The 14,728-nt window shown below is 36.2% G+C and overlaps 1 long non-coding RNA gene across 37 annotated transcripts in view; it reads left to right on the forward strand.

Annotated features, from left to right (window-relative positions):
* Positions 1–64: 64 nt before the first annotated feature.
* LOC148222839 (uncharacterized) overlaps positions 65–14,728 on the forward strand; it is a 180,580-nt gene continuing 165,916 nt past the window's right edge. For 13 of the 37 annotated variants that reach the window (XR_015805448.1, XR_015805447.1, XR_015805455.1 and 10 more), the window contains exon 1: positions 95–5,915. This is a non-coding gene — a long non-coding RNA (uncharacterized LOC148222839). Of the gene's footprint in view, positions 5,916–8,717; positions 8,804–14,728 lie in introns of all 37 variants that reach the window. The other 24 variants (XR_015805472.1, XR_015805473.1, XR_015805475.1 and 21 more) reach the window with 13 other exon arrangements.

Below are 14,728 nucleotides of genomic sequence, written 5' to 3' on the forward strand. Positions count from 1 at the left end.
CTCCCTGTGAGGGGCGGCCCCACCGAGCCCGCACCCGGCCGGGGGTCATCGTCCGACCCGCACACAGACGGGGGTTAGTGCCCCACCGACCCCATACCCTGCCGAGGGTGATCTCTGGCCCCGTATCTGGCCGGGTGTCATCTCCTCCGGAGGGCCCGGCGGCAGCCCGCTCCTCTGTGGAGCGCAGCTGTAGGCGGGGAGGAACCGCTCTCCCAGAAAGAGTGCCCGGCACCATGGCAAGGGCGGGTTGATGTGAGGAGCTGCGGGGCTTTTCTTCAAGGGAATTCCTTTCCCATCTCCGTCTAGAAAGTCAGGGCTTAACTGAGCTCTGGTGAAGGCGACTTTAGCCGGCTGTGCTTTCCAGCTGGCCTGTGGTCAGCAAGGGACCATCGTGTCTCCTTGGTTTGGCCTGTGAGCTGAGGTGGGAAGGCCTGTGCAGGTGCAGGCAGGTGGAGGTCGTTTCCTGAGAGGAACCCTTGAAAGCCTTCCCAAGGGCAATCAGGAGTTTCCTTTGTCCTACACCAGCCAGCATCTTTGCGGTCAAGACAGCACTGCTTTTCCAGTCAGGGCTCTGGCTTGCCTGTTGTTGGCCTGTGCAGGACAGTCCCACAGGTCAGTTTCACGGGTCAGTCCCACAGGTCAGTCCCACAGGTCAGTCTCACAGGTCAGTTTCACAGGTCAGTTTCACAGGACAGGCAGCAATGGGATTTGGCTTCTTCAGGGATGTGTGCTCAGCACAGCTGAGCATGGCCCAAGTGTAAATAGCAGCACTATCCTGTCCATGTTAACATCTTAATGGTTCAATTATTTTCCCTTAGAAGACTCAAACTCAAGATCTATGGTCAGCATAATCTTATTTATGACACAGTCAAGATTATTATAAATGTGGTTTTCAGCTTTGTGTGGTAAAAATGTATTAGCTTTCCAGCTGGCAGTTTTTTGGTCTTAACTAGGTTCTCTGGGGGGTTCACTGTGTGTTTTTTCAGCATCTAGCACAGAAGGGCCAACGCTGTTGTGCCTTATTTTTAAGGTGCTATATAATCTTAACTAAGGGAAAAGTGGGCTAAAAATATGCTTTAAATAGCAGAACTTTAGTGTTTACTTTAGTGTAACTCCACACAAAACAAAACCCCAAGTTTGGGAGGGTGTTAGGGTAAGTGTGAACAGAACATGATTTTCTAACCCTCTCCAATCTACAAGATTGGTGTCATTTGCCTTTAGGAGTTAAGACCACTGCTGAAAGACAAATGGAGCTTTGTGTTTGCAGGCTATCTGAAAAGATTGCATATCTTTGGCATAGTGTTCCCAGATAAAAAATGCTGACTTTTCCTGTGATTTCCAGTATTTTATTACGTTTTTGAATGGCTTCTAGGATTGCAATAACTAGATTTTGTTTTGTGAGTAAATTAAAATTTATGTTTTATGCTAAGATGTCTTAGACACTCCATTTTCATCAGCAGTATCTTTTACAGAGATACAGTCTTTCATTTCCTTGGAAGGTAGGTCTACAAATTATGTTTCCTTTTGGCGTGGAAAGGAAATTGTGAATGAGCTTTCATTGACTTTCCAGAGTCAACAATGGAAAGAGACTCCCCTCTGATACAGCTGCTTTTGAATTACCTTCTACAAGGAAAATATTAAAGATACAGAAAAGAGATTAGTTAAATTTTTTTACCCTCCTGTAGAAAGTATGCAAAAGCCCTATTTTCTATTAAATAGCACTAAAAAATATAAAAGGGGACAGCCACATATATTCATACGAATTCAGTATAAAGTAATGGTACCAATGCACTGAAAACCTCAGGTTGTCCAAAGGACAAAGTGAATGGTGCTTTCAGCAGAAACATTTCATACGAAAAAAGAACGTAGATCCAAAACCACAAAGGCAAGATTGAAGGCATTCATATCTTTTCTAGAGCACCTCAGTGACAAGTTCTCTAATTTTCCCTAGCTTTACTTTCCCCATGCTTTTTTCTCTTTCTTTTTTTCTCAGTCTATCATAGATAAAGTTTGCAAAGCATATGAACTATTAAATTAATCATAGAATGCAAACTTTTTAAAGAGCTTCAGTGATGCAGTACGTTTTTCCACTTCTTAATTCTGCTTGGAATATGTCTTTCAAATCAGTAAAATATTGAAGAGTAAAGTTGAAAAGTAAAACCAGTGGTTCTCCTAAAATCATAAGCCTTTAGAACTCCTGGACTTCTCAGATACTTTTATCTGTTGCAAACTAGTAATTTGTTTGATATATGAAAAAGTACCAAAACAACTTTCAAAAAGATAAGCGGAAAAGAACTGGGCCATTTTATGCTGATTTTAATAATCCATTTGGAGGAAAGTGAAAATACGTAATAGACCTATTTCTCCACCCTCTAGCAACCTGACAAGTAATTTAATTTTGCCAGAAAAAACTGTCTGAAGACTGGTGAGAATCCCTAGCCATTAGTACTTGAAATAATCCTGTTTAATAAAGTTTATCTGGAAAATTAAACAAAATCCAAGTTCTCATGGGAAGTTTTTGTTTCTGCTGTATGCCCTGAAGTGGCAAGGGAATACCTGATTGTGAAGATCTCTCTCTAGCAAAGCTTTTGATCATCCTCAAAAACCTATGAAATTCCATGTGAATGACATTTCTTCTTGAGGTCGTTGTATGGAGACTGACTGCTGCAGTCAGTGTGAAATACATGATTGTGAGAGAAAAGGAAAGAGATACCAAAAGCTTTCCTGCAGGCATCAAGGGACAGAGTATTGGCAGAATGGAGGCACGCTGTGAATACAGCTTGTCTAGATGGGGAGGGATGTTCTCAGTGTGTGCCTAAAGTTAGAACAACTTTTCTTCACAACATTGCAAGATGAATTGCTGGCAGTTGGAGTAAGGCAGAGACTTGTTCACTTGGGTGCACGGAAAGCAAAGTTGATAAATTGGCTGTAGGTACCCAATTCTACATAAATAAGTTTGAAGTTCTGCAATCTGAGTTTTGACAGCTCAAAAGTAGTGATGGGAGTTGTGAAAAAGGATATTGTACACATGCATCTGTGGAAAGGCAATCTTTGTAGCAGGTAGCATCTGAAAACTTTGGAATTGCACTGCTAACAAACATTTTTTCCAAATAGGAAAATTCTTTATTAAATTGATCTTATACCTACTATTTCATGGATGTTGAATTTTCTACTAAGTTAAGAAGGTGATCTGGATTTTGAATTTTATGCATTCTCCTGATTGTGGGAATGAAAAGTTTAGGGAATTGGAAAAAAGTGTTGAATACTGACCCTTGTTGATATTAACTGGTCTGAAACATCCTTGAAGAGAATAAATTTGTTCTTCACTGCATAAAAAATTTTGATGTCTCAAGGAAGGTAAAGAGAGGGAAAAAGATATAAACAAAATTAAGCTATCAATGGTACAGAAGCTAAACTTTCTGACACATTATATTTGTAAAGAACATGACAGAAAAAGAGCACAGGAAATTTTCTAAAATCAGATGATTATAACAATTGGTAAAAAATTTAGAGTACATAGATGTTAAATAAAATATAAAAATATTGCACATGTGAGACAAAATTCACAGTAGGACTACTTTAAATTATTAAATCTGCTAATATTTGGATAGTTTTTACCAACAGATTGAAGTACAATTTATAGTTATCAATCATACTAGCAGAGTAATTTTTAGACTCTGTCAATACTATGACCTTGCTTTCTAATCCATGTCTATATTAGTTAAAATATTAAAATGAGGCTTTAGAAGCATGTTTTGTCAGTGTAGCTGTCCTAGTGGTGATTATTTTTCTAAACAGAGAATTTATTGAAGTCTTACTATTACCTGAAAAATGTATTTGGATTTTTTCGTATGTTATCAGAATTAAAAGGTGACTAAATAATTATTGAAAATAAATTCAGGAGTTGATGATTCTCCTATTGCTGGTTTTCTAGTAGTGAATCTTTCAAAAGAATTTTTATTACTCAGAGTTGTTTTAGGAACTTTTCTGTGAACATTATCTTTCTTTGCATATCTCTGTAAGGGTGCACTGCAAGTGGTTAAAATCCAAGTTTCTGCAGAAATGCATATATAGATATATATATACACACACATCTATAAAGTGCTGTTATTTCCCGGTGGGCTCGTGTTGATGCCAGTGTGAGCTGTGCTGTGATGTGAGGAGCTGTGAGTCATCATCAATGTTACTGCCTCCCTCAACAAACACAAAATCCCTGACAGATGGACAGAAACGCTCAGGTCTGGCTGGTGTGGACAGGTTTCACAGAGAATCAGTGAGTCAGGCACCTCTAACTCTTTGTTTAAAGCTAATCCGTATCTAGAATTTACTTTTGTTGAAGTTTAAGTTTGACCTTAATTTTCATTGGAGAAGAAATGGCCTTAGTAAAGTTTTCCCACATATTTACAGTTCATGTGAAATACAAGAAAGAATTAACTCTGTGGAAGTTTAAATTGTGTATAAACCTAAGATCAATATTTTTAAACATTTCTGTGATTTAGCTTGCTTTTTTTCCCTTTCAGATATGCTTCTTTATTTACTTTTTAATTCAGGACTTCATTAATGCATCAAAAACACATCTATAAAATAAATCCTCATTCTGGCCTCTTAGGAGTTAGCATAATCTTCAGAGTACAATATAGCTATATGATATTCAGATTTATAGTTCAGTTATATTTGAATCACTATGAATAGGAATGAGAAAATATAATTAAAGATTTCATTGGTGTGAAATGTAGGAAGGGCATTTCTTTGTAAAAGTGTCAGCATATATGTTTCTCTACCATAAATGCTTTTCCTAGAAGATTATGGAACTCTGCTCACAAGTGTTCTGGCATTTTCCCCTTCCAATATGGACAAGTACTTTACAACACATCCCATCAGAGTAGCCTTTAATTGTATTGTTGGTTATGTGTGACTTTTATAATTTTAAATATTGTAAAATTTAAGGATTAAGATTCTGTTCTACAAGATCACAAAAAAATATGATCCCATAGAATAAGTGAAACTTAGAGAATTAAGATTGAAATACTTTGTACTTCAGAATAGAGTGCAGATAGAAAAATCTAAAAGTTGTTTGGCAGAATTTAGTTTGTCCAACTCAATATGAGTAGGAATAATATGAATTTTAAATGCTAGAATACTCACTTGGCAATATTTAAAATTGACTATTATCTCTAAAAAGACATCATTTTTAGCCTGTCAAGTCACAATTAAAGTTGGGCTAAGTAGCTGATTAAGTCTCCCCCTCAGTCGCAGGAATCTGTAGAATGTTTAATATTAAATACCTCTTCTAATTTATGTATTTTTAATGTACTTTGCAAATACAACTGCAGAAGTAGCAAAGAGCAGAATTCTGTATGATGACACATGTATGAATTTATTTTGGTACATTCTCTAAATATTTATATGCAGGCAAAACTAGTTTGTGTCTCCTAGCATTTATATGAATATTTATTGGCCAAAGTGCTGTAGTAAAGAGGCTGCTTGCAATATTCTGGTGTAGCAACACTAAGTTTGTGGGAATTGAAAGGCCAGAGTATCCTCAGCTATTGATCACTGTACAGTTCCCGGGACTCAGCAACCTGCAGGACTGGGTCTGAAAGCAATAAAATAATAATAAGGAATCACTACTAAAAGTTCTGGTGCAATACCAGTCTTTGTCATAATCACTTAAGGGTACATTAAGTATTTAGGAAAAGATTAGGTCATGATTATAAATGATGGTGCAAACATTCTGATAGACTTTGTTTTCTGTTTTGTTTTAAGGTTTGGAATTAACCATCATACCTGATATTTTTCCCCAAATGAAGAATCAATGTATGTAGTATCTCTTTCTTGGGTGCAGAAATTTCTGCTGGAATGGAGAAAGAAAAGTTTGCATAAGAACTTATCACAGAGACAAGTGGGCTTAAGAGGTAGGTGTTTTCTGTAATACAGTAGCTCATTGCTTTGATTTTTGATAAGTTTCAGTTTTTAGAAGAACCTATCAGTGTGATGCTATTTATGGTACTATTACAATATTCATGATTCTGGGCTTGTTGTAGCTGATGACATAAACTCAGCCACAATTAGGGTCCTTTTTATAAGTTGAAACATATTTGATATTTTAATTCCAGGTAGATGTTAGAATATATAATTAATTTGAAGGAAAAAAAAGGTAATTTTTCAAGATGATGCTTACTGGAATCCCCTGGGTGCTTCTTTAGGATTAGATTTTGAATACTGGTGTGGGTGCAGTGGAAGGAACCTGTCAGTGTGCTCTCTGAGATCAGTTGAAGTAGGTAGGCAGCTTTTTAGGAGGTAAATGTTAGGAAGAGAAATGCTTTAGAAAGGTGGTTCCATGCAGGTGTCAAAGCAGTGCAGTGAGGAAATGAAGAGTTGCACTGGCTGGGCTGAACAGCTCAGCTACTTTTGCATTTCCAGTGTTCAGTGTCATTTGTCTTTGATTTTCCCATTACAGTATCAGATTTAGGAGTCTATTGCTTGCATATGGAACATGTGATCCCTTTTTTATCCTATTCCATTTGCCCAGTGTTACTCCAAATGCTTGAGAGTTGGCTCTTACATTGTTTTGCTTTTCCTCCTATCCTGTTTCACAGCAGACAAAGAGGGACAGATCTGGTGATTCCATTCATTCTAGTTTCACTCATAGCTCTGACTATGATACTTGGTCAAAGTAAACATGAGATCTTTTCTTTAGAGAAGAACGTTTATAAAGATTTTATTCAATTTTCTGTAAGATATCTGCCCATTTGTAAATTGTAGAGGGAATAATTGGAATAAATCGTCCATTAAAAAAATTGGAATAAAGCTATGCTTTGGAGCAAAATGTCATGTTTTTCCCTCAAACTGTGGTTTCTATTCCAGGAATTGTTATCTTTTATAAAACTACCCCTTATTTGTAACTAGTGTGTCTAAAAAGTGAATCATACCTACAACATTTAATATTCAGGAAGCATAAAAACTATAAATACTTCATATTAAGACGTAAGGAAACTCTTTTTCACTGTTAAGCCAAGCAGTGGGACAGGTTGCTTGGCAAGGTTGTACCATCTGCATCCTTGGAGGTTTCCTAGACCAGATTGAATAAAATTTTGAGTAACTTGAAGTCTGACTTCATAGCTGACCCTGCTTTGAGCAGCAGTTTGAGCTGGAGATCTCCTGAGGTCTCCTCCAGCCTGAATTATCCTGTAACAATGTGAATGGAATAGGTGCTGTATTTCCTATCAATTTGGCTTTTTTGACCAATATGATGTATATTATATAGTATATATTTTTATATATTGTTATGTAGACCAGTTGGGTATGAATTTTAATTACAGGAACAATACTGTACAAGCTGAAAGTGTGTGTGTTTTTGAAACACCCCTGCTTTTTTTCAGGAGCTAGCTATAGTCTTTGTATGAATGGTGCCAAACTCTCTCATAATTAATTATTTTAAAAAGTTGCTTCTCTGTGCTGGCCCCTGAGCACGGTTTTACAGGAACTTCAGCTTACACATTAATACCACTTTTTTTTTTGTCCCAAGCCAGAGGAGAGCGTTTTAAATCAGAGTAATACTGAGGGTGAACAATGAAATACATAAATTGTGGAATTTCTTTCTCACATCTGCACTGCATGAGTGTTCATAAAAATATAATGATCTTTTTGTATATAACCTAGCTTCAGCTGTTAAGCAGTGGACTCAACCCCAGAGTTTTAATGAATTTGCTGAGATAGTCTCCTTTTTAGTTTTAAACCCATGAGTTAAAAAACCCATGAGACACTACCAATTCTTTTACAGAATATGAACAGTCATTATTTGACTTGGGAATGAGGAGCTTGATAATATACTTCTTGGAAAGCAGCACAGCTTTTCTTTCAGAGAGAGTAGTAAAAATCCCTTGTCATATTCAGCAGATGGCAGCATGCATGTTAACTGGTTGGGTATCTGCTCAAATCTTTTAGCTGCCATGCCATATTGATGAGCAAAGTAATTAATCTGTGAGTGTCTTTAAGGTCAATCACAGTGGAAGCTTTCAGTGTGTTAATATAAAATACCATATTTACCCTGAGGGTGCACTGTCACAGCAGGTAGAAATTAATTGTGGAATTAAATAATTTCTTCCTAGAACACAACCGTGTTGAAACAAAGAAAATGTATAAAACCAGTAGAGTTTTATAGAATTTGGAAGCCCAGTGTTTCAAACCTAAAAACACAAATATGACATTTTCACTAATGCATATCTGAGTGGCACCAGAATCAGGCCAAAAAAACCCATGACCAAGCAAATATTTCTCTGTGATTGTTTAATGGAAATACTCACATAATTTGAATTTGGCCAGTTCTATTTTATAATAGCAGGCCAGGTGTAGAGTAAATGGCATCTTGTCAGACCCTGAATATAAATAATGAAGGCATATGATAACTATGTAAAACAAATTGCCATATTAAGTAGGGAAAAACCCCTGAGTTTTTCCAAAAAACATGGTCTTTTTCATTGTAGTCTTTTTGTCAGACTTGCAGAAACAGGAATATTTGGATACTTAATCTAAAATGCTGTCTGAATTTTGTCTAAAAAATCTAAAATGCTGTCTGAATTTTTCAGCTATGCTGAAATTTGTCCGGGGCTCCTAAGTTGAACTCTTCTGTGTAAAAAATGCTATAGACTTTGACTATTGCTAGATGTTGTAAATATTCCTTTTTAGCTGTTTTTCTTCTGTTTGTGTGTTTATAGAAACTGAATTTTAAGGCCTGCTGATGGTATTTGTGTAGATATGAAGAGAAATTGGTATCTCACTATCTTCCATTTATTTAAGAACGGTTAGTGAAATATTGGAATCATCTAACATAAAGGGATCATGGTACTGTGACCCAAAAAATCAATCTCACAGACTACTATTAATTTATGAGTGCATATTGCTGGTTTGTATCAAGTCCTGCATACCTCACAAGAAATCTTTCAACTAAAATTTGTTCAGAAAGCTGTGAAAAATTCCTAGTGAGTAGATATTTTTATCTAGTTAAAGATAATTGGCCATAAAGGAACATGCTATTTTTGCTCACTGATTTAATGAAAGAATTATTCATTACAATTTAAGTTCTCTCTGAAGCAGTGAAAGCTCCTGATCCTGAAGAGATTTATATGCATAGTTGTAATCATAGATAAAATTGGTAGAAACATCAGCCAGTGAAGTTAATAAGAATTTTGCCTGTCTTCACAGTATTTCCATCACTGTGAAGTGGTTGCATATATTGCAATTCAGATGAAATGTCTTTGTAGATTTTTGTAAAAATAGGATCTTCATTTAACTAGGTTTGTTGTTTTTTTTCCCCCCTCCCCTATTCTTAGAAGTTCTAAACTAATCATTTTTGGTTGCATATTTTTGTGTTAATTATGGATGCAGAATTCTGAAGTTTTTTTGATGCCTTATTAAAATTTGATATAGAGATATAGGGATATGCATAACTTTCAGCTAGGTTTCCAGCAGAATCATAAAGAAATCACATCGTGTTTTCATCCTGTTTTTCATATTATGGAGGCTCCCCTTCTAACCCATTCTTGGGAAATTTAATTCCTATAATATAGGACATAATGGGTTTATTTCCCAACAAATTGATTTCTGCAGTTAATGTGGTATGTGAGTTAGGTGGATCTTCTCTAAAAGTCAAGAACAGACTATTGTAATATATTTGACAGGATTTAGGGAATAGAATGCATAAATCAGTATTCCTGTCTTTGTTCAAGTGTATTAATTTCTCAACTGATTAAAGAGAACTGGAGAGAAAGAAAAGCTTTATTCACATAATAACATCTATTTTTCTTTCATTTGCATTTAAAGGCAAATATTTGCTTTCTCATGTTTGATCTTGTTACAAAATAAATTCCAATATAAAACCACAGCTCAGAATATTAATGCAACATTGAAAGAATGAGATAAAGGAAGAAAAATATTTACCTCTAGTCTAGGAAGTCTTTAAAGTTTTTTTACAGACAGGCTATGAACATTAGTTTTGATTAATTCATTCAGCCAAGAAAACCAGAAGTTTGGACTGCTGCAAGCTTTCAGTTTGATTCCTTTATAGCTGTTACTCTGCTGTGCTGAGATGCCTTCAGTCGAATTGGAAGTTATTGGCACTGTCTAGGACACTACTGAACAGTTTACTTATAAATCTATTGCAGTGGAAATACTATTTGCCTTGTAAAAATAATCAAAGCTGTCCAAATTACTGTAGTCAGTTTTTGTGTGTAGGCTTTGATACTTTAATGAAGTTAAGCATAGTATGAAAAAGAAGGAAAATTTCTGAGTGGTCAGAGCTGCAAGGTGAGCCAGGAAGAGAATGATAACAGGTTATAAATTTTTAACGAGTTCTAAATTCTCTGTGTGAATTAGTTATTTGGAAAGTTACTGAAGCCCTTACTGTCTTAATAAAATATTTTCTATGGGTATCTGTGGGTTTAATTAAATAACTGGATGCTAGAAATCACAAAGAAGGCACACAGTGGTTCCAGACAAACTTCTGACAGAGGCTGAGACCTCTGCATCATTTAGTTGAGTAGATGCTGTTTCCTTCTGCCAAGGTGTAGGATTTCTTTGCTAAGGTATGATGCTTAAGTTCAAAGGAACATTGAATACTTGAAAATAATTGTCCACAAGAGGAAAAATCATGTGACGCTTTTTGGAGGACTGTTTGAACAGGAACAGATTGGCAAGGCATGAATTATGTTAGAAAGTGTTTGGGTTGACTAGCTCAGAGTTTTTTAGATCCTATTTTCTACAGGAGAAAAAAAGCAAAAACCTTGTTTGCTCCATGCTTCCTCGTATTTTTTTGGAATGAAATGTTGGCTAATTTAATCCAAATTTAAGAGATGGATAGATGTGTCAAGGAAATTATTTTAATCTTAGGATTTGGGGAAAAAGTATTAGTGGTGGTACAGAGGAGAGACCTATAGGAGCCCTGCTTGCAGAGAGATCTTATGTTTTACTGTTCTGTTTGCTAGCAAGGTGATCAGCATATCTTTACTTCTGAACCAGTCATGGGCCAAAGGAATCTCTTATGCTTTTTATATTGGGAAGTCCTTGAACAAGGCAAGCACATTTTGAATGAGAATTATTTCTAATCTTTTATTATGAATCTTCAGTTGGATTCAATGACATTGGTTTGATAGTTTCTTGTTAAATAATCCAGTTTCTGTGTACAAATGCTCAGAAAAAGAATATCTGGAATGAATCAGTTTTCAGATTGATCAATACCTGTCTGTATATTATATGGGTCAGTGACAAAATATATTAGAACAGTACTAAATGATATTATCTTATAGACCTGTAACTACCACTCATATTCAAACATTTTTGAGTTATGTGTTAGATGGAGTACAATTGCCTTTGAAAGAGCAGGCTCCCTGGGTTGATGTGAGGCCATTGTTAATGACCTTTCCTTACTTGTTAGATTCTGTAGGAATGTGGTTTGCTATGTTCTAAAATGTAATTTCCCAATTAGTTGCCTTCACCTAAATGAAATTAAAGTCATTCTGCATATTTTGATTGTTCAAAAACACTGAACTGGAGGATCTTGATTTTATTATTCATTTTAAATTGAGAAAATGTGTTGCCTTACTAGATTTAGCATATTAATTCCAGGAATTATATTGATATTAATCTAAAAATTAAAAACTACCTGTTTCAATCAAAGCTCTATAGAAATCTTGCTAAACGATTTTAATGGTCTCACTTTTTCTAAAGCATTTAATGATGGCTTTTAGAAGCATGCTAAGGATTTTAATGCCATTTGGGTCTCCCATTCTGTGAGACTGAAACAAGATCAAAGCAGAATCAAAGGCATTCACAAAAACAAAACCAGATACACACAGTAGGTGCTTTTTCAAGAAGCTTTGCGTAACAAAACAAAGATTTGTAAAGATGGCACAGCTCTCCAGACTAGTAAAGAAAGATATTAGAAGTACTTACAAATTCTGCTATTTGTATTTCAGAACTTCAGCTGTGGTCTTCAGGGGGTTGATTGAAAAGTTGCATATGAAACTGTTTATATTAATTTATTTTTATATGTATAGAACTTATGTACACAGAGGGAAGACTAACTGTAATAGTGTTCCTGGGTTTTGTAAACAGTTTTCATTATTTGTGAGGAAAAGTGGTAACTAAGAGAACACGAACTAGATCTTTTTGATTAGTCTTGAAATTTTCTGGCCTTATCAATTTCAGATTTTTAAAAAAAAGTTTGGAATCACATCTTAGGTAATGTTTGTGCAGTGCAGATATTTATTATACACATAGCAGTGGAAGGGCTGTGAAAAGGTAAAAAAGAGGGAAATGACTGAAACAAAAAATATTGAATGACAAAGCAAAACAGAAACTGAAACAAATTTTAAGAGATTATCTAATTTTTTCTTAATTTCTGATTACCTACTTGGACTAAAAAACCTCAACCTTAAGCACATGTAAAAACACATGCTTTACTGAATTTATATTCTTTTGTTATGTTATAAAATTTGAGTTTCAACTAATTAAAACTGAAAATACGAAAAAATTCCCATGTAATTGTATTTGTAATGTTTCTAATCAACTCTTAATCAACAAGGACTTATGATACAACCCTGTGTCATAGACACACTTTTTTTTATAGATATGGCATTCCATACTTACAGAGGGTGAGCTGACTTGAAATTGAGGAACCGCCTGAAATTTACTCATCATTAATTTGCAATATGCCATTCCCAAGAGTCTTGGCTTGCTTGGATGCTGACATTTAAGTCACTGTCAGTCAGTGTAAATGACATATATAACATGAATACATGGCTAAGAAAGCTGTTTCTATTGTGTAACACAGAGCCTTAGAAATGTTTAATGTCACTTAACTTTCAGGCAGAAGGCAACCCCTTAAGATACTATTGTTGGTTATTTTCTTTTTCCTTGTATGAGGTACAGTGATCTTAAACTGTAGTTTAATTGCTCAGATGATGAAGTGTCCCTTATACTGGAAATAATTTGTGTTGATGTTTTTGTTATCCCTTTTATATCTCAACATCTGAGTCCCAGTCAGAATTGAAGGAAGACTGTCTTGCTATCACAAAGTAGCATCAGGAAATATGTGTGAGCTAAACCTCAGTTAGGTGTAGCAAAGAATGAGTACCACTAGCTGGAATTTACCCATGTCTACTTGGACAGTGCAAAGTTTACTCAGTTCTTACTTTTTACCTGTGGTGCTGAACTCAATGATTTTATCTCTCTATTTTTAATTGTGCTTATCAAAACTAGTGCAGTTTTGTCTCCTGGTTTCTCTACTAGGCTCTGACCAGGAACTATCAAGCAAATACTGGAAACATTGAGACTAAGGCTAACTGTTGTTGCCAGTTAAGAACAGTGGAGTGCACAGATCCTGGTAAATTTCTGAGATGGAATTGCTGGAAAAATGTTTATTTCCTATGAGCCCCATGATAAGCTACCCACATTGTGCCCAGTCACAATTTATATGTGGGTGAGGTCAGGCACAATTTAGTTGATGTGACAGGTGTGCTCTCTGGAGTATTTTGCTGATTTTATATGTTGGTGTTGGTATGGTACTCCCTCATATTACAGTGGTCTAGATCACTGCAAATTAAATGAGAGATTAGATGAAAGCTCCTTGTTTGTATTTGCTCTGCTCTCTAAGTGTGGCATATGGTCTTGTACAGACTAAGAGTTATTTCCGTGCCAGATTAAATACTCGAAATGGCAACAGCACATGAAAACTAAGCAAAAAGAAGCATTACAAGAAAAATGGAAAGCACAAAAGTTATCCATAAGTGTAAGCATATAGCATTATGTTCTTTGTGTTAACAAACATCTTAAAATCCATATAATTTTTCACTCTCTTGTAGAAATTTAATGGCCCCAGGGCATTAGCTCATGAATTACTTCCAACTCTGAAGAGGTTCATATTTCTTACTTGTTCCAACTGCATTGTGTATAAATCACTGAAGGAATGGGCTAGAATGGGATCTGCTAAGGCCTATGAATTCCTGTGGGGAAGAATGGGTCAGGAGAAGTGTGACAGAATTTAATGTCATTTGGTCGTACTAAAGTGTAGACCCTGTCTATCCTTGCCCTGTGTATTCTTGTTGGAGGAAGCCAGGGCTCCCTGGGAAGAGGACTCCACTTGCTTGGGAACCAGTCTGAGGGGCTATCACAGCTTCAGACATTCAGTGTGTGCCTGTATGAAGAGGGCTATAAGTGACATTGATGTAAGGAGGAGATAAGGAAGGTTTGCTCTGAGTGGACAGGCTTCAGTAGTGTGGGGCATCAGAATAACACTGATGGTAAGTGCAATGAGTTTCTGTACACAAGATGGAGTGTGTACAAATCCTGTGCACTCTCTGACTTGAGCTCTGTCCCATACTGAGAGTACAGCTTCCACCCTTCCTTTGGATTTAGTATGTGTTTGGGTTTTTTGTCAGCTTCAAGTGTGTTAGTCTTTCTGGGGAATGGGAAGCTTTTCCCCTCAGGTTAGTGCAGGTTGGAAACTTCACACCAACCAAAGCTATCTTGTGTGTCTTGTCTATTGAGGAGATAGCTTAGAAGGCCACAGTTCATCAGGCAATGGATTGCTGGCCCAGTTTGGGCAGAAGGGAACTGGAACCTTAATAAGCCACTAGAGCACAATGGCAATCAAGAAGGTGCTGAGGAGGCTTAGAACACCGAGGGAGGAATTGGGTAAAAAGCTTCAAGAGAAGGCTGTGCAGTCTCAGCA

This window comes from Sturnus vulgaris, chromosome 9 (genome assembly GCF_052056855.1).
Source record: "Sturnus vulgaris isolate bStuVul1 chromosome 9, bStuVul1.hap1, whole genome shotgun sequence".
Lineage (NCBI taxonomy): Eukaryota > Metazoa > Chordata > Aves > Passeriformes > Sturnidae > Sturnus > Sturnus vulgaris.